The 21,783-nt window shown below is 34.8% G+C and overlaps 1 long non-coding RNA gene across 1 annotated transcript; it reads right to left on the reverse strand.

The window, feature by feature from the left end:
- Positions 1-15,077: 15,077 nt before the first annotated feature.
- LOC110737339 lies at positions 15,078-16,015 on the reverse strand. The gene is made up of 2 exons (XR_002514367.1): positions 15,909-16,015; positions 15,078-15,454 (listed from the first exon to the last, which is right to left on the reverse strand). It is a non-coding gene; the product is annotated as an uncharacterized LOC110737339 (long non-coding RNA).
- Positions 16,016-21,783: the final 5,768 nt, after the last annotated feature.

Below are 21,783 nucleotides of genomic sequence, written 5' to 3' on the forward strand. Positions count from 1 at the left end.
AAAGCACTCTGGTGTTTTTATCAGCACCACACAACGGAAAAATTGTCGTGGCAGGGCATAGAATACCATTACATGGTATGTAATGACATGTCACATTACTGCTACAAACATTCTAGTGGTTCTGCTTTTTTTGCATAAGTATGTTCCTTCATTTTTTTTAATCGTATGTGTTCTACATACTTTTTAGCCTTGGAGGATTTAAGCTTTATCAACCCGAAAACATTCATGACAATAAGGGTTCATCCGAGTTTTTAAATCCACCCAAACCATGGAGTCGAGTTCGATTTCATCACGAACTCGCATAGCCGCCCATTGGCATACACCCTCAAGGGAGGCTTGCCATTAATAAAGCAAAAACGCGAATGACATCTTGTAGGGAATATTTCAAGCATTACCCCAAACTTGAACCCCACTGTGGTCATACACTAAAGTACGGTGACGTCCAAAGGGAAAGAAGATAGAGCAAAAGAGTCGCCAACAAGTTTTAGGAACTTGTAAACCGTTCACAGGGTGAAGGTTACACCCCTTAACGATCCAAGAGATCGTCAACTCCAATAGGTCTGGAACCATGACTGGTAGTTCGGGGATGAAAGTACAAATCCAACCTAAAAGAGATTGAACCTGCCCTAATAATAGGCCTCTACTTTATTCTGATCGTATTCATGTGCGTGCGCTTTGTGACTAACATGCAATCAATAGGTCTACCCTAAACCTGTTTATCTATGTTGGTTGAATATTAATGCACAAATAAAACTATTATTGGCGATCACTTGAATTATAATCAAATTAACCCTAAACAAGATTATTAATTATCTTATTAAGCGTGATTACAACTCACGAATCCACTAAAAGCCCCTCCGAGAATTCCCTTTAAACATGCATAAAAAGGTGTGATCAAGCAATAACAATAAAAATCAAGCAACATAATAATAACAATAACAATAATTATTGTAACAATTATAATCATAATAATAGTAATCATCATAAAATAATCATATTTATCATAATCATGTTAAAGCATAATAATAGCAAGATCCTAGGCATGATACTAACAAGATTGATAACAAACCCTAGCATGTCACTAAACATCAAAGATCAAATATATAGCCCTATCATGATACTATCATGAATATTATGAAAAACATAGGAAGCATCATACTTTTAATCATACTTGATATTAAATTTACCCTAAACATGATACTAAGAATTTATTGTTGTCACCCTAAACATCAAATTAAGGAAAACATCCTAACATGATACTAGGAATCATAATAACAATCTAAGCATGATTTCTATATAATAACATCAATAAAAACCATTAAAATACTTACTTGGATGTCTCGTACCTCTTTCTAATAACAAAATACACACGTTAGTAACTTCAAGGAAAATAATAATTAAAACAAATTAAATTAAATAATTATTAAAAGAGAGATTTGGGACCAAACCCTCAGAAATTAAAACCTTTGACGTCTAGGGCGAAGGCAACTTCGAACAAATGCTAGGTGTTTCTAGTGCTAATGTATGAGGAATTATGTTTGTAAAAAGCTAGGCTAGAAAGAGAGAAAGAATCAAGAATTTCTTGATGAGAGTTGGTGAGAATTGGTGATTTAAAACGGAGTTTTTAGAAGGCTATTTATAGAGAAAATCAGCAAAAAAGATAAAAAATCGAAACAGAGTTTTGACGCAAATAAAACTTGATTAGCGCCGACGCTGGCAATTAGCGCCAGACGCTGAAGGTTAGCGTCAGGCGCCAAGCCTCACACGTTTTGTTTTTATCATATCTTTTGATCCGGAAGTCCAAATAAGGCATATAATATGTCGTTGGAAAGCTCTTGAAGTCTAATTTCCAACCCAATTAAAATCAGATTAAAATCTTTTGTAGATAAAAAGATATGACCGAAATAGTGGAAGGTGTCAATTTTGGATAGAGTTTCATGTCTCATTCATATCTTTTTCGTTATAGCTAGGATTTAATATTATAATATATCATTGGAAAGATAATTTCAAGATCTATCGAACCCTATAAAATTTGGATAAAGATTATGAGACACGAAAATAAAAGCTGACTGTCTTTGAACATCTTTAAATTCGAATAGAATTAGGATTAAAGAAAAGGAAAGTTTTAAAAAAGGAAAGTGTTTATTTAACTCAATTCTTTAATCTTATCTTTTCAAAAAGGATAATTAAGATCTTTTAAAAACTTATAGAAGCTTCTAATTAATCCTAATTAGTTTAGGAATAGGATTAAACCTTTGGCCCCTCCACATGATCATTGGGTCGTAGGTAAAATCCGGTTTGGGCCCAGTTTAGTATTTTGGCCATAACTTCCTCATTATTCATCGGAATTGGGCTTATAATATATCGTTGGAAAGGTCTTTTCAAGCCCCATCCAACTACACCATTATTGGACCCATATCATGGACCAAACTAAACTGGAATGCACGTTTTTCAAAAATATGGTAAGAAAAGAAATATTTTCAAAAACAGAAAGAAGAGATATTTTAATAAAAACATCCTCATTACTAGACTTTTCACACTTTCGCTTTATTCGATAATCAAATGACATGAAAGGTATTCATCATTGGGTTTGGTTTTGGGGAGACACATTTGGGTGTCTACACATCTCAACCGTTAGATCAAATACAATCAAAGGTCCAGATGAATTCCTAGTTCCTATTATTCAACATGGTTCTCACATGATCTTAAAATAAGCCAACTTTTTATATATATATGGAAAATTTGTCAAGAATAAGTCAACCTTTGTGTGGTTAGCTCAAAATAAGTCAACTTTTTATTAACTTAAAATAAGTAGACTTTTAAAAGGTATTTTCATTTAATAAGTTCAATGACCAAACCTATTAAACAAGTCATGTTTTTAATTAAAAATTAAAAATAATTTACTAAATATTATTAAATGTTAATTATCATTACATTAAATAAATAAATTAATTAAGAACATAAATATCCTAATCACCCCCACTCTCCTCAATTACTGCCAGCCCCCTCCCCCACCAGGCCACCACCTCCCATGCCACCGGGCACCGGTTGAAGACCATCCCCTCCCCCGGTGCCGACGACCCCGATCCCTCCCTTTCCCCTTTCTCGCTTCCCCACATTCCCAACTTAATATCATCCCCTCTCTTTCCCCTTTCACTCTCTAGTTCGTCGGAAATTCGCTGAAAGTCACTCTCTACTTTATTAACCATAGCAACTTTGACGATTAGTTTTTCACCATTCTACTCTCAAATTTGCAAACTCTTTCCAAGATAAACCCCCAATTTCTCCATTCCTCATATCATTTATTCCTTAGATCTAGAGTTTCGGCCTCAAAACTCAGACGAGATTTGCGTGGTGGGATGAGCAGTATATAAATGAACCTTCCTCCAAGCAATTTTTTGGCTAACTAGAGAGAAAAAGTGGAAATAGATGGGTGAGTATCGGGGTCGGGATGTGGGGGAAGCGGGAAAGGGGAAAGGAAGGAATTGGGGGTGTCGTGGGTGGGAAAAGAAAGAGGGTGGAGTCGCCGGTGCCGGGGGATGGGGTGGTCTCCGATCAACGACCGGTGACCGAGTAGATGGTGGGGGAGAAGGGCAGGCAGTGGGTAGGGGATGGGATTTTTTTTTTTTTATTTGATACAATTGTTAATTGAAAAAAGTATTTTAAAATAACAATTAATCTAAAATAAATCTTCATTAATTTTTTTTTTTTTAAAAGGACCAACCACATAATAACACGTGGCATAATTACTGAAACAATTGGTCACCACAAAATTCAATAGGTCATAACTTATTTTGAGAAGGTACCCTATAAAGGTCGACTTATCTTAAGTTAATTTAAAGGTTGACTTCTTTTTGACACACACAATTTATAGGTTGACTTCTTTTTCACACACACACACATACACACACATATATATATACACACATACACACACACACATCTGCCCCATTTTCGGCTTGCTCATTTTCCATTTGTAATGTTCGTGCATGCTGAATGTAACGAGTTTTTTTTGGTGAAATCAATTAACAGAAAAATAATATTTTGTTTAATTCTCTAATTACATACAAATTATATTAAAATAATGGCAATTTCATCAAATGCTACTAAATTATTCAATGTAATGAGGTCAATTGATCCTATTCTTTTATAAAAAAAATCCTTGTTACCAATATTTAAAAGATAAAATATAATAAGTTATTTAACATAGAAATATATAATATGAGAAACGTGATATAAAATTATGATTAATCTTTTACTACCCATAATTATATGTTTCAAGAATATATACGTAGTTTCATGTAAATTTTAAATTATACTTAATTAGTTTCATGTATATGTATCATTAATGACATTCGGTGAATTTTTTAAAGTTCAGTGGCATTTGATGAATTTGAGATAACTTTATAGCATTTGGTGAAATCACCGTTAAAATAAACAAAACTCAATGCATCAGTCATTGCAGTTTATTTTTCCGCACTCGCTACGCAAGCGTGAATGAATCACAAAAGATAACTTAATAAAACAAAATATAATTTATGTAAAAAAAAAACAAGTAGAGAAAATTAAAGGAGACTTTAAGAGTATACAAATGAGACTCACGACAACTACAATTTTGCATTCACAATTTTCATCCCTGAATTGAACTCTAAATTCCTGACTCTATTTTAAAATAACAAATTTTATCATATTTGAAAATATCAAATTAAATTAAATAAAAAATTAATAAGAGAACTAAGTGGTCTATTTTTCTTATTTTTATTTTTTGAACTGGAAGTAATAATATCATTAAATAATAGTCATACGACAGCTACACTAATGAATTAAATTAAGTGATCTATCTACGACTCTAGGTGAAAAAGTTAAAGGTACTTGGAGGTCTCTTTAATGGCACTACGCTTGTGCTCAAGCCAAATTTGTCTCTTCCTTGTCGTCTCATATCTTAACTAAATAAAACAACAGATTAGATTTAGTTTTAGAAAGACATCATAAAGCATATTATTCACTAATGGAAAAAATACTATTTGTAACACCGTATTTGTAACGGGCAAATAGTGGTCCGTTAAATTAAGGCAGTGTGGTGGTACGAAAAATATTATTTGTAACAAGCAAAATGATGCACGTTACAAAAATTGCATTATTTGTAACGGGCAAAATTTTGCTCGATACAAATAATTTGTTGTTTGTAACAGGCACTAGTAATGTTAGATGCTACGATAAAACCCTAAGACTCCAGCCATCTCTCAACTCTTCACCTTATTTTTGCTAAACTGAAATTTATTTCACGAATTGAATTTGTTTTTGTTGAACTGATATTAGTTATTATTTTCCAATTCTCTATTATATTTGTTATAAAAATTACCAATCTTAACTAATTAAAACTTATTTTTAATACACTAAAATGATTTTTTGCTAAAATTAACTTATTTTTGGTAAACTAAAATTTTAGTCATAGAACTGTAATTATTTTCAGTATTAATTATATAAACCATATTGAAACTGAAATTGCATTACTTTTTTTTTCTTCTTAGTAACAAAGTTACAAGCACTTGCATTAATGTTTTGAAACTTATCTTTCAATTTTGATTTTGCATATAATTCTTCATTAAAATCTCAATTTATATCTTAATTTATAAATCAGAACATCTCTTTGTATAATTTACAAAATAAAAAAACAAAAAAAAACCCCACCTGGCCTTTTTGGTTTTATTAAGTCTTCTTTACTTGTTCTAGCAACTCTACTCGTGGGATCTATATTTAGGCTAATTTAATCTCTTCACCAATTGTTTGAATCCAAATGGAAATAGAATAAAAGAAATGAATATTCAAATATGCAAATTTTACAATTCATTTCAAATACTTTGTAAAAGATACTAAAAAAACAAGCTAATGCATTTTAAGTATTTTTTTTTATTAGTGTCTGTTCAAGTCATGTAATTTGGGCCTAAATCAATTAGGTCATTTTGGGTTGACCCGTAAAAATTGAACCAAATAAGTCATAAGGGTTAAGGACTAAACATGATATTTCTTACAGAGTATTACCATGAAAAAAAAACATCGTCATTCTCCAAAAATTACTCCGATTTTCTAGTTAAAAAGTTTTATATTAATTGTTGCACAACCAGTTTTTATAATTTGTTTATGTTTTGAAATCTCTATCCCTACCTTATTAAAAGTTAACCACACGCTTATGAATAGTGCTATGCCAACAATATTTCCTACCTTATTAAAAGTTGAACTAAACGCTAATGAGTAGTGCTATGTCAACAATATCCCTAAAAAGTCTATTTACATATAGACCCCTATTTATGCATGCGAATCACATGTGTGACATTTTTTTTCTTTTTAATATCTGTTTTTTTTTATTTACATGTATAGCGTAGCTTTTTTTTTTTGACTTTTCTTCGCAACCTTTTAAAAAGTTTGAGATAATTCTTATGAACAATGTTTGAAAAATTATACTCTTTACAATGTTTATCTACTTATTTGCAACTAATTAATATTAATTGACTCTTTTATGGAACTCTTAAAAATAGTGTGCAAAGGATTATAGCCCTTAAAATTAACCAACAACTAAAGTTGTAACATAAAACCTAACTGAAAAAGATTCGCAGAGACATGGATAACTATGCAAACGCATGGCGTGCGTTAGCCACCCTAGTAAGAGGAAAAGAGAAAGAAATTTTTATTTACCTAAGAGTAAAATAATGCGTACTTAACGGAATGTAGAAGTATTTATAGATACAAGAAACATTATGCGCTACATAGCAATATAGACTAGGTTGCAAGAAATGCAAAGGCTATGGGACCCGAAAAACCCCATTGTTTCTCCGATGGAATGAAAAGAGGTCAATCCCTTAATATATTTCCACCTTGTCTTATTCGAAGCTCAAGCAAAAGATAATTTTTAGTTTCTGTAACCAATCTGCTAGTTCATGGATGACTGTGGAGGTGAAAGAAAAGACTATTATGATTCTTACAAGGCCAAGGACTCCAAGGTCCTAATACCTTGTTATTCCTTCAAAGATGGAGAGTCCAAGGGAGAGAAAATGCAAAAAAAACAAGAACAAAAAGAAATAGTTTAAACTCACCCTTGACTTTGAAGTTGTTAACCATGTTGATGGATTTGGAAAGCCCGACACTTATGTTGAGGATGAGTTAGAAGAGACCATGTCTTCATTTCTAACTGATAACAATAACGAAGGTTCAAGCACCAAGAATGGGAGTGAAGCACCTGCGAATGCGAGAGGCTATTCTACTACTAATCTTGTTGAAGTGGAATCTGTAGGTTCTAATGAAGATGACCCTATGTCTCTTGAACTCGACCAGGTCTAGTTTATTCCCATTCCTACAACCTTCAACTTCTTTTCCACGTCTAGGAAACATGAAATCTCGCAAACGACAAAGGTGAAGAATAAAAAAAGGTAAAATATATTTCAAGTATTATTTTTGAAGGTCCAAGAAGAGCAAAGGATCAAGCTTCGAGCATCCTATGACTAGTAACTGCAATGGAATATGTCAATTTACATATTTGTATTGCCTAGCAGGTCATGAATGTTATACCCCCATCCCTTAATGTTGTTCTTGTGCTCATATAGTTAAGAGAGTTAGACTCTTTCTAATATCGAGTCGGTTGGGAGCTAGTCTCCTTTTTTCACTTTACAAAATTGGCGGTGCGGAGGGGAAAACTAGGTCGTTGACTAATCCTCCCTAAGCCAAACAAAATTTATAAACACTTAACAAACCTAAATACAAGTATAGAAGTAAGTGAAGGGTTAAACCCAAAGAAACGAATATATTCAAGTGCTTTCAATTGGGCGCCTAAGATAGGTCGAAGTCAAGGATAAAGAGGAAACACTAACAATTACCAAAATAAAGAATCAAACAAGTAAAACACTAGGGAATGGAGATCAACAAATAATCATGATAATTGCAACAATTTGGGAAAAACATGTCAATCAATGGTTGTGAAGACTAATGATAAGAGCTATCCATTGGAATCAAAGAGCTATCTCCTAAGCGTTAAGCTAGTGGTCTATACGAATAACAAACTAGGAGAATCAAAATCCAAATCAATCGATAATTGCAATTCCTAAATCAACGGGTGGTATCAATAGAAATCACAATGCAATCTAGCATAATTCTCAAGCCCTAATCAAATAACACACATGCAAACTTACATTAATGCTTTATAAGCATGTTGGTAATCCCACTATGCGGATTTGGTTTATTGATAAGGCCTTGGACTTTGTATGACCGGGTCTTTCCTCAAAAATAGCCTTGTAATATAAGTAGACTAGCTTGGGGGTGTGCACACTTGGGTAAGGAATTGGATTAAAAGGATTTGGTTCTTAATAAAGGAATTGCTTTTATTAACTATTATTTTGAATATTGAATCATTAGAATTGTTTTGGAATAATGAGTTTGAAATTATTGGATTAATTATTGAAATTGATTTTAAAAGCATGTTTGCAAATAAATGAGTTTACATTATCTTGCACTTATCGTACTTAGCATATTTTGCTAATCCGTATTCCCTATTTGTTTTGATTCGCCCTGTTTACCGTAATGGTAAGCAGTGTTGACTATTTTCAGGTGGAGTCATGAATGAGCATATGGGAGTCCCGGGATTTGCTTCATCTAGTTTAATTAGGAATGTAGGTCTTGTCTTTATTTTGAGTACTCATAATAATGTTACTATTTCTATAAGTATTAATAAAAGAAAGTTGAGTTTCCGCTGCAAGTTTGTTATTGAGTTAAGTATTTTGAGTAGCCTTGTATAATCACGCGACGGTAATACGCCCAAGTCTATCTCTAAGGTATAATTATATGTAATATACTGGTATTTCCGTAGAGGGAGATTTGGGGGTGTTACAAAAATTATGTCTAAAAAACTTCTTAAAAAAACGGGGTTAAGAATAGGTATATATAAGAGGCGCGAAAATGAAATCCAGCGAAACCGGAAACAGGGAGGAGCGCCCGGGCGGGCAGGGGTGCGCGCTCGCGCAAGGGGGCTACGTGCCTGCGCTCTTTTGGGTTTCTTCGACTTCTTCGATGCCTCGTGAGCTCGCAAATGGGTCTTTGTGAGCTCCACTTGATGAACATTGGGGGTGGCAGTTTCCAAGGGTCTCTACGGTGGGTTTAACACCATCTTTCAACTTGAGAGCGCAGGAGCTAGAACTTGGAGCATCCACTTCCTTGCATCTTGAGTTTTCCCAATGCTATAAGTTTGCTCCAAATGTCTTCCAACTTAGTTGGCCACCAATATCAAGACCTAAATCTCGTATAATACCTATAACCACGAACATGGGCAGAGCCAAGAGGTTGGGGTAGGCCATGGCCTCCCCCTTGGCTAAATTTTTAAATAAATTTTGCATATTTTTATTAATTGTTCTCTGTAGCCCAGTTGGTTTTTGATGTTTGCAAAGAGAATCTTGCAATTACTATAGAGTAGAGTTTGAATCCTACTTCTAATCTTTGCTATTATTTTATTTATTTTTTTTCATCTTGTATTTAACTACTCAAATCGTTCCACATGTTTTAGTCACCATAAGAATTTCGTATTGGCTTTAGGATTTATAAATGTATTTTCATTTTTCTTAGTATTAAGTTTAAACTTTTTTTTTTTGTTTTTTGTTTGTTTTTTTAAAGTATTGTATTAAGCTTTGAAACTTCTTTGTGCATTGTAATAAGAAAAAGATTTATAATAAAAAAAATACAAACTTGGACCTTTACGTCCTTGTGAAAAAAATTAATATCAAACTTGGCCACCCTAATATAATTTTTCTGGTTCCGCCAATGACCACGAAAAGAAAGCAAATAAAGGAGAAAATGCTAGAAAAACCATAAAAAAACACAAAATAAGAGAGAAAAGGTAAAATAAAGAGAAAATGCATAAAACTAAGCATTTATTAAGAAAAATAGCTATGAAAAGAAGGTAAAAACAACCTGAATACTCATCAAATGAGTGTCATTTGCCATAAATGGCACTTATCAGATGCAACAAAGGTTGTGGTAGGTCAATATTTGTGACAATCACCTACCGTAGTATTTTACTTCATAGCACTCCCCTTGAATGTCTATATAAAAATGGGCACAAATTCTCTCATTGAAAGCCTTGCTAGGTAAGACCTCATAGGTTAAATAAATTATAGTTATCCAATTGATGTAATACCTCGTTTAAAACCTTTTTTTAGTCTCGTTTAAAACCTTGTGAGGAAAAATCCAATTGAATTTTGATTAAAGGGGAAAAAGTACATTACATATAATACTCTCCCTTATTTTACTTAGCTTCCAATGACAACGAACCACAATCTTGTGCGCTAATTGATCATTTTTTTTAAAGGAAGAGACTCTGTAAACAAATATCGAGATTTTATTTCACATGATGGCCTATTTGGAAACCATTGAAATTCTTGATTTGGCCTAATTACACTGTTTGGGTTTACTCTGAATTTGGGGATTGGATTTGGCCCAATTCTAAGGTTTTAAAACATAAGTTAATTTTTAATTAAATTGAAATTCCAACTTTAAAGCTGTCATTCCAAATTCCAATATAGTTATAAAAAAACACACAACTCTTTCTCCTATGCGTAATTTCTTAAATTCTCTCTCCTAGGGTTGGGTTCTCTATTTTCGCTCTCCTCCATTGAAGAAGAACTTGAGTTCAATACTCTAAAGTAGCGTGTTCTTCTCTATTAAAGGAACTACTGAGCTTTCTCGATCTCCTCCGTCGAAGTGTTTGTCGATTAATCCTCCATTGTAGTGGCTTTGAGCTCTCTTTTCCATTGAAGCTAGCTTACCTTGAATCCTCCATTAAAGCGTACCTTAATCCTTCCTTGTAGTAGCTTTTGAATTTCTCTACTCTTCAAACCTCCCTTCTTTTTGATCAGTGTGATAAGCTTTCGATTTTCCCCTATTTTTTGGTTGTTTAATTTTGTCAATTTGATAAAATTAGGGCTACTCTATTGTTAAGTTTTCCCCCAATTCGTGCTTCAATTTTGTTGTAGTTTCAATGTGTTTGATTTATGCGACGGATTTCTTGTTCTTCGTTCTTCTTTATTTTTTAGTCATTTTTTTCTAGTTTTTTTTTATTCTCCGAGTTTTGATTAAATTCATGTGTAAAAGCTTATATTTTGGAAAAAAAAATAGTGAAAAACAAAAACAAATTCTGGAAATAAATGGTGGCAAAAGAAATTAATTTTGTTGATTATAATAAAATGGATATTTTGGATTTTAACACCTGACAAAAGGCTGAAAATGGTTTTTAACACCCCCCAAAAAAAAACTTTTATTTTAACACCTCCCAAAAATATAAAAGTTGGAAGTTAACACCAGTTAACGATTTCCGTCACGGAAATTTAACGTGGGTCCCATAAATTGGCTTCAACTCTCCTTCGTTTTCAATTTTTTACGAAACCCACCTTCGTGGCTGCCATCCCATTTTTTCTTCTTATTCCTCCCTTCATCTTTTCTTCGTCTTCTTCCTCCCTTCATCTTCATGGCTGCCATCCCAAACTCTTTCCTTCGTTCTTGCCCACCCTCCCCTCAACTGCCACCCCTTCCCTCCCCCCTCCCTTTCCCCCACCCCTACGCTGCCAACCGAACCCACCCCCCTTCCCTTTCCCCGTTCTCGCAACCAAATCAGCTCCTCTCCAAATACCAGCCCACAATCGCAACCCCTGCAGCCACCTCCTCACTCAAACCGCAAAAAATCAATTCCCAACATCAATTCCCGAAATCAGAGCAAATCGCAGATCCATCGAACCTCGTCTAGAAATCAATTTAAGTTTGCCGAAAAAAGTTACGGTGTGGTGGTTTAGGGGTTAGGGTGGCCGAAAAGGTTAAGGCGGGTCGATTCGTTAGGGTTTGGAGCAAAGTGTTGCAGAAGAGTGGTGGTAGTGGTGGTGGTTGCGGCGATTCAGATCTTTGATTGTGGTTTCGGTGTGGTGGCTTGGGTCGGGGCAGCAGGGGAAAAGGGAGAGGGTTGGGTTGCGTTTGTGGGGAAAAGGGGTGGGATGGGTTCGCCGGTCGTCGGTCGGGGGAGGGAGCTGGGTGGCTAACGGGATGGGGCAAGGTTGGTTTCTTGGGTGGTTGATTTAATTTTGGTGGCCGGTCCCCAGTTAACATGTTTGCTGGCTGCGAAGGCTTGGTCAGTAGCCGTACAGGGCCCTTTATGGGCGGCGGAATTGGTGGTAAAAAAAATGGAAGTTCTCAGTCGCTTTGTTCTCCAACGAAGGAGAAGATGAACCGGTGTTGAATTTTTATTTATTTTTTGTATGGTTTGATTTATGAGCACCAAAAATCTGTAAATCTGTAAATTATGAGCACCAAAAATCTGTAATGGATAAAATCAATGAAATGAAGGTTCAGAGAGGAAGTTTCGTGTTTTGCTGGGTGAAAATTGAAGTTGAAGCCAATTTGTGGGACCCACGTTAAATTTCCGTGACGGAAATCGTTAACTGGTGTTAACTTCCAACTTTTATATTTTTGGGAGGTGTTAAAATAAAAGTTTTTTTTTGGGGGGTGTTAAAAACCATTTTCAGCCTTTTGTCAGGTGTTAAAATCCAAAATATCCTAATAAAATTATAGCGAAATAAAAAGCGAAGAAAAGTAAAAGGATACTTGTTAGTGAAAAAAATAGGATGAAGGATATTATCCTTTTAGCTTGAATCCAAGATTGGAAATTCTTTGTTTCCCTAAACAAGTTTTTGGAATTAAAATTTCAAATTTGAAATTCTTAATTTGCTAAACATGAAACCTGGAATTGAATTCTAGAAATTGAAATTCTGGAATTGAAATCAATTATTTCAAATGAAATGCAAGTATCCTAACACAACCTTATTGAATTTTTTGAATATTTGTATTCTTTTCTTTCAACAAATCTTGTGAGAAGAAAAACAATTTCGGGATAGGTGTTTGTGTCTAGTCTTGCATGATGGATCCTTTGGTCACTTAGGAGATGCATGCAACTTTGTCTTCATAATTGATGGCTGAATTATCTATTACTGCCCCACATTCCTCTTGAATATTGTTGATCATTGATCTAAGACATACACATGTTTTGCTAAAGAGCGATCAACTCAGCATGATTTGATTATGCTATGATCAATATAGTACCCCGTCTTTTTATACGTATTTTAATTTAAATAAGTATTTTGTGAAGTATTTAAATAATTCGAAATGAATTATTTATGGCATTTTAATTATTGATTTTAATAATTTGGAAATATTTTATAAAAGGAAATATATTATAAAAGGAAAATTTTAAAAGTTAAAGTAAAAAGTTTGAATAGGAAAGGGATTAATGAGGATAGAAAGGGAATTTAAGTATGGAGAGTTTCTAGAGAAAAAGGGGTATAAATATTCAACACATGGGCAATTTAAGTATGAAGAATACCCAAGGTAATTTTCTCTCCCTTCTCTCTTATTTTTCTTTTCTTTCTTACTTTCCCTTTCCTTTTATTTTTACACGGCCGACACCACCACCACGCACCACTGGCCGACCACCTCAGCCACCAGCACACACGCCAGCAGCCGCGACAACACCGGCGGGCGCGACAGCAGCCCAACCGCGTGTCGTGGTGGCTGTTGCTGCTGGCGGTTTCCAAAAAAAAAGTTTTTTTTTTAATTTCTTTGCGTAATCCTAAAACTAGCCTTTAATTAATTAATGTTTTGAATATTGGTGATGATTTTGTGATGATTGATTATATATATTATGCAAGTTAATTTTTAGAATTGGTTTAAAATTAAAAAGTTCCAAATTGAAAACACTAGGTTTATAAATTATTTTATGATGATAGGATTTGATTATGGGTGGTTTAAATCTTTGATTTTGGCGTTTTAAATCATATTTACAGCAACTTTTAAGGATTTAATAAAGCTGAAAATTTTGTTAGTAAGCCATAATCACTAGTAGAAAAAACAAAATTGGCACCGGTTCAAAACCCCTCAACGCCAGACCTGGCAATCTTGACCCAGACTCGATAACCCGACCCAAATGACCCGACCCATGACCCGAAATCAGTGACCCGAAATTGACCCAAAACCCGAATTAACCCGACTCGACCCATACCCGACCCGAAGTGGAACTGACCCGACCTTGACCCAAAACCCGAAATGACCCAACCCAAAACGACCCGACCCAAGATGACCCAACCCAAAGTTGACCCGAGACCCGAAACGACCGACCCGAAGTTGACCCGAGACCCGAAGTTGACCCGACCCGAAAATGACCCGACCTTTAACTTCTTTTAGTAAATAACTGTATAAGTTTTAAAAAGTTTATATTAGGAAATTATACATTAAAATAGACCCAACAACATCTTACATGACAACATTGACTTTCATTTAATAGCTAAAAAGACGGTCAAAGTGAGATGTGTAAATAGTGCAAAATGTCAAATCGTTAAGAGTAATTTAGGACGGAGAGAGTATAAGAATAATTCAAAGAAATTATTACAACAATGACAATTATAATAAGAGTACGTATTAAACTAAGATCAATAAGAGAGTGAGGTATAATTCAATTAGTTAGAGCATCCCTCTTAGTTTTAGGAGATCCTGGAAGTGATTCTCAATTTAAACACACACACACACACAAAAGGTTAATATAAGCCAAACAATTACTATATTCCATGAAAAAAATAGCCTTAATAAATATAGTGAGTTTTTCGTCATTAAATAAATAAATAAATATACAGAGTTGAATTTAACCCAATGAATCACCCGAATATGACTCGACTCAAAGTTGACCCGACCCAAAGTTAACCCGAAAATTGACCCGACCCGAACGACCCGAAAATTGACCCGACCCGAAAGACCCGAAAATTGACCCGACCCAAACTCGACCCGAAGTGTTGACCCGATACCCAACCCGATCCGATTATCAGTCGACCCGAAATCAACCCGAAACCCGAAATGACCCGACCCGAACTTGACCCGATAACCTTTTGACCCGAACTTGACCCGACCCGAAATGACCCGACCCATACCCGACCCGAATGACCCATTTGCCAGGTCTACTCAACGCCACCAATTTTGAACCGGTGCCAATTTGGAGGGTGCCAATAATCGCATTTAAAGCCATCGGTTTGAACCGCTGGGAAAACTTAAAATTAGCACCGGTTAACCGGTGCCAAAAATGTCCAAATTTTTTTTTTGGTCTTTTTTCACTTAAAAATTAGCAATAAACTCATACAACACCAAATATAATTGAAATTCATAATCAGTAATTACACACCAAATGTTATACATATACATAATAAATTAATACATAATATAATTGAAATTCATAATCAGTAATTTTACACTTGCCAAAATAAAAAGAAAAAAAATAAACAAATGGATTTGAAGAGATCCCTGAATTGCAGATGCTCGGTAGCTGAATTGCAGAAGCAGTATTGGCCATCAATTTTCTCCTCCGACCCTGACTTCAACGAAGATGACTCACGAACTGAAAAAAAAGCCAGAAAACTCAAAATTATAAAAAATAGAAAAAACATAAAATCCCCGGAAAAAAATAACCCAGAAAACTCAATATAAAAAAAACCCAAAAAACACATGCATGATGTACCCAGAAAAATAAAAATCGATTAATTAACCCAAAATTAAACCCAGAAAAAATGAGAAAAATCGAATTAAAATACCCAAAATTGATTTGAAAAAACCCCAAAATCGAATTAAAATACCCCAAATCGAGTTAAATAAACCCAATATCAATTCGAAAAAACACTAAAATCGATTCGAAAAAACCCCCCAAAATCAATTCGGAAAAACCCAAAATCAATTCGAAAAAAAACCCAGAATAAATTAACCTATAATCAATTCGAAAAACCCAAAAAAATTCGAAAATCACTTAACCCTTAAACCCTAACCTCGAATAATTAAACCCAATAACATGCACTAACCTCGGACTTGGTGGTAGCGGTGGTTAGTGGCGGTGGTGGTGGTGGGCAGGAGACAGAAGAGAGAAGAGAGGGGAAAGAAGAAGAGAGGGGAAAGAAGGGGAGAGAGAGGGGAGCTTAATTCGTGGTCGGAGAGAGAAAGAGGACAGAGAAGAGAGGAGGGTGAAGGAGGAGAGAGAAGAGAGAGGCGCATAAGAGATATTGAAGCTGATGAGGGTTAAGTTATTTTAGGGTTAGGGGATATAAAAGGGGAGACAAAAGGACCAAGCTAAGGCCGGTTTTTTTTTTTTTTTTTTTTTAAATTAACAAGGCCACCGGTTCAAAATCGGTGGGTTTAATGTTTTTCCCACCGGTTCAATTTGAACCAGTGGCAATACTCTCCCCTCAAAATCCCGCCCATTTTTCCCCACCGATTCTTAAGAATTGGTGCCCGTAGAGAGGTGCCAATTTCGTTTTTTCACATAGTGAATTGAGTTTCTTGAAGGAATTTTTTTATTACCCATTATTTGGGATTAAAGTAAAGGGTTTTAAATAATTTGTGAGTGATTTAATGAGGGTATATATTATTTGTGTGGAGTTGATATTAAAACCTCTTTATAATTTTGGAATGTATGAGACTTCCAAGTGAGTGATTTCATATATTCGTGGTGATTTTAAGATCGTATTCAAGGTACGTTTCTGTACTTGGTATTTATTTGATGAAGTAGAAACATGCTAGGCTTTGAATAATCAATTCCAAATAGTATCATGATAGGTTTTGATTGGAATTTGTTATTTGGTTGATGTTGGTGATTGAATTATGAAGCATGGATTATTTATGATGGATTAGTGATTAAAAATAATTATATTGGCATATTGAGTATGAACCACACTTTTATTATTGGCATGACAGTGAGCATGTTTAATTAAACTAAATGTTTAATTTGGTTTGGAATATTGAAAAGGATTTTTTATGGTTCATATAATTTTTATTAGGAAAAATTGCTCCCATTAATCTGAACTTTGCCTCGTCCGCCCAAATTAATCCCTACTTTGGATTATTCCCTATCACTCCCAACTTTAGGGGGTATTAATTTCTATTGCACCCAACCGGTCATCCAACCTAATATTATAGGTTACAATACACGTGTCAGCCTATAATTGGCTAAAAAAACCCCCACAAACCACCTATGCCCAGCCCGGCAAACACCACACCCCCACCCCCACCCCGCAGGAAAATCGGCCCCATCCCCGAAAATCCCTCCCCCCATTGCCGGAAACCGCCGCCCAGCCACCCTTCCCTTCCCCTACCCCCGAAAACCCCTCCCCCACCCCTTCCCTTCATCCACCCCCGAAATTAGCCACAAAATTGGCCACGAACGGCCAAAATCGGCCGATTTAGGGTTAATACAAACAATTTAGCCCGAAATTCGACCGTTTTAAGCCAATTCTGGTTGTCGTTTTCAGGGAGAAACGGGGGTGCATTTCTGGTGGTCCTTTTCAGCCGTTTTGGGGGGTGCTTTTGGCGTCGAGGTGGTCCAGGGGTTCTTGTGGTGTTGGTAAGGTGGCTAGGTTGTGCTGCTAGTGGTTGGGGCTGAGAGAAGCTAAGGGGAGGTGGCGGTGGTGGAAGGGGGTGGGATGTTGGTTTTTTTTTTAATTTTGTTTTTTAATTTTCTCTATTTTTTTCAACCAATTACATATTGACACATGTGTAAAAAACTAATTCACAAATGTTTACCTGATTTACCGGTTGCAAGTCATTTGGGTGCAATAAAAATTAATACCCCCTAAAGTTGGGAGTGATAGGGAATAATCCAAAGTAATGATTAATTTGGGCAGATGAGGCAAAGTTCAGATTAATGGGAGCAATTTTTCCTTTTTATTAATGCTATAAGCATGAGGAAAGAGCTATTTAAGTGTCTATGTACATGAAGAATAAATTATATATTGGTGCCTTAGTGCACTTAAGGTGTTTCCAACACCGGGATAGATATTTTGGCGCATTATGCGTTTAAGGTGTCTTTGACACCGAGGTAGATTAAAAAAGGTTCAACATTAAATATTATGTGGTCACTAATTATTCAAGAATTAAATTGGCGTGATGAAATGTTTGACTAATTATGATGGTTGAAATGTGTTATGGTTTGAGAGTCATCATCAAGTCTAATAATATGTAAATAACGTAAAGTGAAAGAGGTTACGCACCAAAACTCTTGGAATGCATATATCTTGAGTATGAACATATGAGGGGAGTTATGAGACTTTATATTCGACCATAACTTCTACTGGGAGTACCAGGCGCCTATATTCCTTTTTTTATTATTATGTGTAGGAATTCCGCTACTTACGAGTGGTTCTTTTATATTGGCACGGTTAGATCCCATGTTAGTACCCCTTTATTGGGGCAGGTTAGGGGGAAACTCGGTCGATGCGTAATCAATACTAAATAAATAAATTAATGATATAATTAAATGTCATGTTGTATGTTGTTTGCTCGTAAACAGGTGCAACAAGGTAAGTTGTGTGATGATAGGTGAAAGCATGTTAGTGTGTTTTAATTATGCTTATGTACCCAACTTTGCTGATTGTATGTTGTATGGTTGTTTGGCCTTGTCTTTACTTTGGCCCTACGACGACCCATTTCTAATGGAGAGTAGTGGGGACGAGTATAGAGGACCTTTTCAGGTGATGAAGCATATTCATGATGGGCATGATGAAGAGCGAATCATGCTTAGTTTCCATAAGTTTATGATTAATGTGGATTATTGCTTTGATTATTTTATTAAATTATGCGTGTGAGACTAATGCAAAGGTTTTTAAGTTGGTTTGGTTTTAATAAGGTCCTACAATGGTTCCAAGTTGTAGGTTGACTTTGTTTTACTTTGGTTTGACTTTGCTTTCGTTTGGTTGACTTTTAAAGTTGAATTGTTTTTACAGTTTTTAAAGATAGTCTTCCGCTGTGTGTCTTTGATAGTTGTCTTAGCCGTTTTCATGGTAGCGGTAGTGTCTTAGATTTTTCTATTTGACGTTTTAAAAAGAGCAAAACAGGTATTTTAAAGGAAAAGAATTTCTAGGGTGTTACAATCAAAGTTTGCTTTATTGATTTCCAAGATATTGCAGTGCCACCATAAGTGAACAATTATCCAATTTTTGACTTAGCATTTTTTGAGTATGATAGGTATCCAACATCTGCATATCCGATGAGATTGTCATCGTGTCTTCATTGATAGAACAAACCAAGATCATGTGTTCCTTGTAGGTACTGATATAAATGTTTTATTCCTTTCCAATGTCTATTCGTTGACGAGTTACTATACAAGCTAACAAGTTCATAGAAAAACCTATATCAATCAATTTGTAAAAAGAAAGGAAGTTGTCAATAAATATAATCATGTGAAAATTTTATTTGTCTATTTTCTCACTTAGTCCCTTCATTCGAAGAAATTTGAACAATTAGTGTACAAAATTGGAAAGCATTACCTTTGTGAGCTATTTAATAATCAGGGGGAATATTAATACATTGCACACTTTCTCCTTTCCATTAGGTCTTATCTCATTGAGTTATTCCTAACAAAGTATTTAACAAGGAAATGCATAAAATCACTTTTAAAAAATTTGTTATACTCTTATTTCCTAGCTAGCTAAGGTATTTATCCCGTAGGATTTTTCCTACCAAAGTTTTATGAAACAACTTATACCTCATTTTATACAGACATTCCAAGGGAGGTGTTATGTGACATGATAAGACTATGTAGATGAATGCCCCACAATGTTTGACAAATGGAAATGGTCTTATTTATTGCATGATACAAAATTTCTTGCCACTTATCTTAGAAAACTATGTGATAACTGTACCCAATAGTGTCATTTACTGTCTATATTAATCATGTGAATATGTATCATTGTAGGGAGAAAGATAATTTATCATTGTAAGGCGTTTTTGTACTCCTTGCTTTTATATACTTTGTAATAAAATAAAATTACTCTCTCTCTCTCTCTCTCTTTCTCTTATACTTTAGAGTACCCTCCTCTTTATAATTAGTTTTTCTTTTTACACAAACTTTTTAAAAAACCCGATGTACACAAATATAGTGTATGGCGCGGCGGTAACAAATACTGTAAGAAATAAATTTGTTACTCCACCAAATTCTTTCACAGTACACGAGCTTCCAGTTGGCAAAGAAATTTGTTACAAACATTTTTTTCTCTCTTCCTCATATTCTACTTTAATTTCTATCTCTTCCTCATATTCTACTTTACTTTCTCTCTCTTGTTCATACTTTACTTTCTCTATCTTCTTCATATGCTTCCATTTTCATCTTATTTTCCCTCAATTCTTCGGCTCACATTCCTTCTCTTCTACACAATTGTAGAAGTTTTTTGATGAATTTTTTGAGCAAGGAGTAGAAAGAGAAGATTTGAAATCGAAAGAAGGTAAAGTGAGCTATAACTCGAAGAAAGAGTCGTCGTCATCATCGTTGCTTTGCTCGATGAGATGGTCGGACATGGTGGAATCGGCGATGGTTTCAGCGCTATCGGCGTCGCTAGTGGTGGTTCCGACGGCGACTTTTAATTTGTTTGAGTGATTGTACTGTTTTTTCATGACTATTGTTAATTTTGTGTTTATTTTTGTTGATTTTGATACTCTGTTTTGCATATGTAGCTTAATTCTGTTGTAAAAAAATGGTCACTTTTTGTGAGAAAAAAAAGGTCACTTTTGTAAACAAAAAGGGTCACTTTTGTGAAAAAAAGTAACTTTTGTAAACAAAAAGGGTCACTTTTGTGGAAAAAAAATCACTTTTGTGGAAAAAAAAGATCACTTTTGTAAAAATGGGTCTTTTTTGGGAAAAAGGGGTCACTTTTGTGAAAAAGAGTTCACTTCTATGAAAATTTAGGTCACTTTTGTGAAAAATTGGGTCACTCTTGTGAAAATTTGGGTCACTTTTGTTCAAAAAAATGGTCACTTTTGTTAGAAAAAAAGTCACTTTTCGCAAACTGTTCGACGTAAAATAAAATTATTGTAAATTGGGTTTAGTTGTATACATTGCCTAACAATAAGCTTTCCGACAATAACTATCACTTATTCACTCCAAATCTACATGTAAAACTTTAATTTGTGTTCGTTGTGGAATATAATTAAAAAAATCAACGTTTAATAAATTAATATCTCAACATCATATGAACTGAGCATTTTCTAAGATCCAACGACAAAATTAGGCTAATAATATATACAAAAAGAATGATATCTTGAAAAACTCATACATTGTACTTCACAACATCAAAAAAAAAAAAAAAAACTCATGTACAAGCTATACATATAATTAATGATAAATATTTTATAGGAAAAATACACTTTATTAATCCCAACTATTGCTGATTTACTTCTAACAATCCTAACTAAGGTTTATTTTTTAACAATCCTAACTATGCCCTTAGTTTTCCTCCAACAGTCCCAACCGGTCAACAAAAAGTCAACAACCTATTGTAACAGGTACCATGACACGTGTCAACACGTGATTGGTCCAAATTTAAAAAAAATAAAAAAATAAAAAATAAAAACAAAAAAATTAAAAAAAAAAACAAAAAAAACCCCAAAAATTCCCAACCACCTTCTCCACCGCAAAACCCTAGCTGACTGCTTAACATCGCCGGCGGAAACTCAACGGCCACCACCCTTACCCATCGGACATCGCCAACCTAACCTCAACAACCCTAGCTGGCCCAATCTCGACCCCCGAAACCACCTATCCAGCCACCCTGTTGGACTTTCGTTGGACTTGTTGGTGGTTTTGGGAATCGGGGTGACTGGGAAGGTGGTTTCGAGGGTCGAGGATAGGTCACCTAGAGTCGTAAAGGTGAAATCGACTGGTGTCGGTGGTTAGTGGGGGCATGTGGCTAT

This window comes from Chenopodium quinoa, unplaced genomic scaffold (assembly GCF_001683475.1).
Source record: "Chenopodium quinoa cultivar QQ74 unplaced genomic scaffold, ASM168347v1, whole genome shotgun sequence".
Taxonomy (NCBI): Eukaryota; Viridiplantae; Streptophyta; class Magnoliopsida; order Caryophyllales; family Amaranthaceae; genus Chenopodium; species Chenopodium quinoa.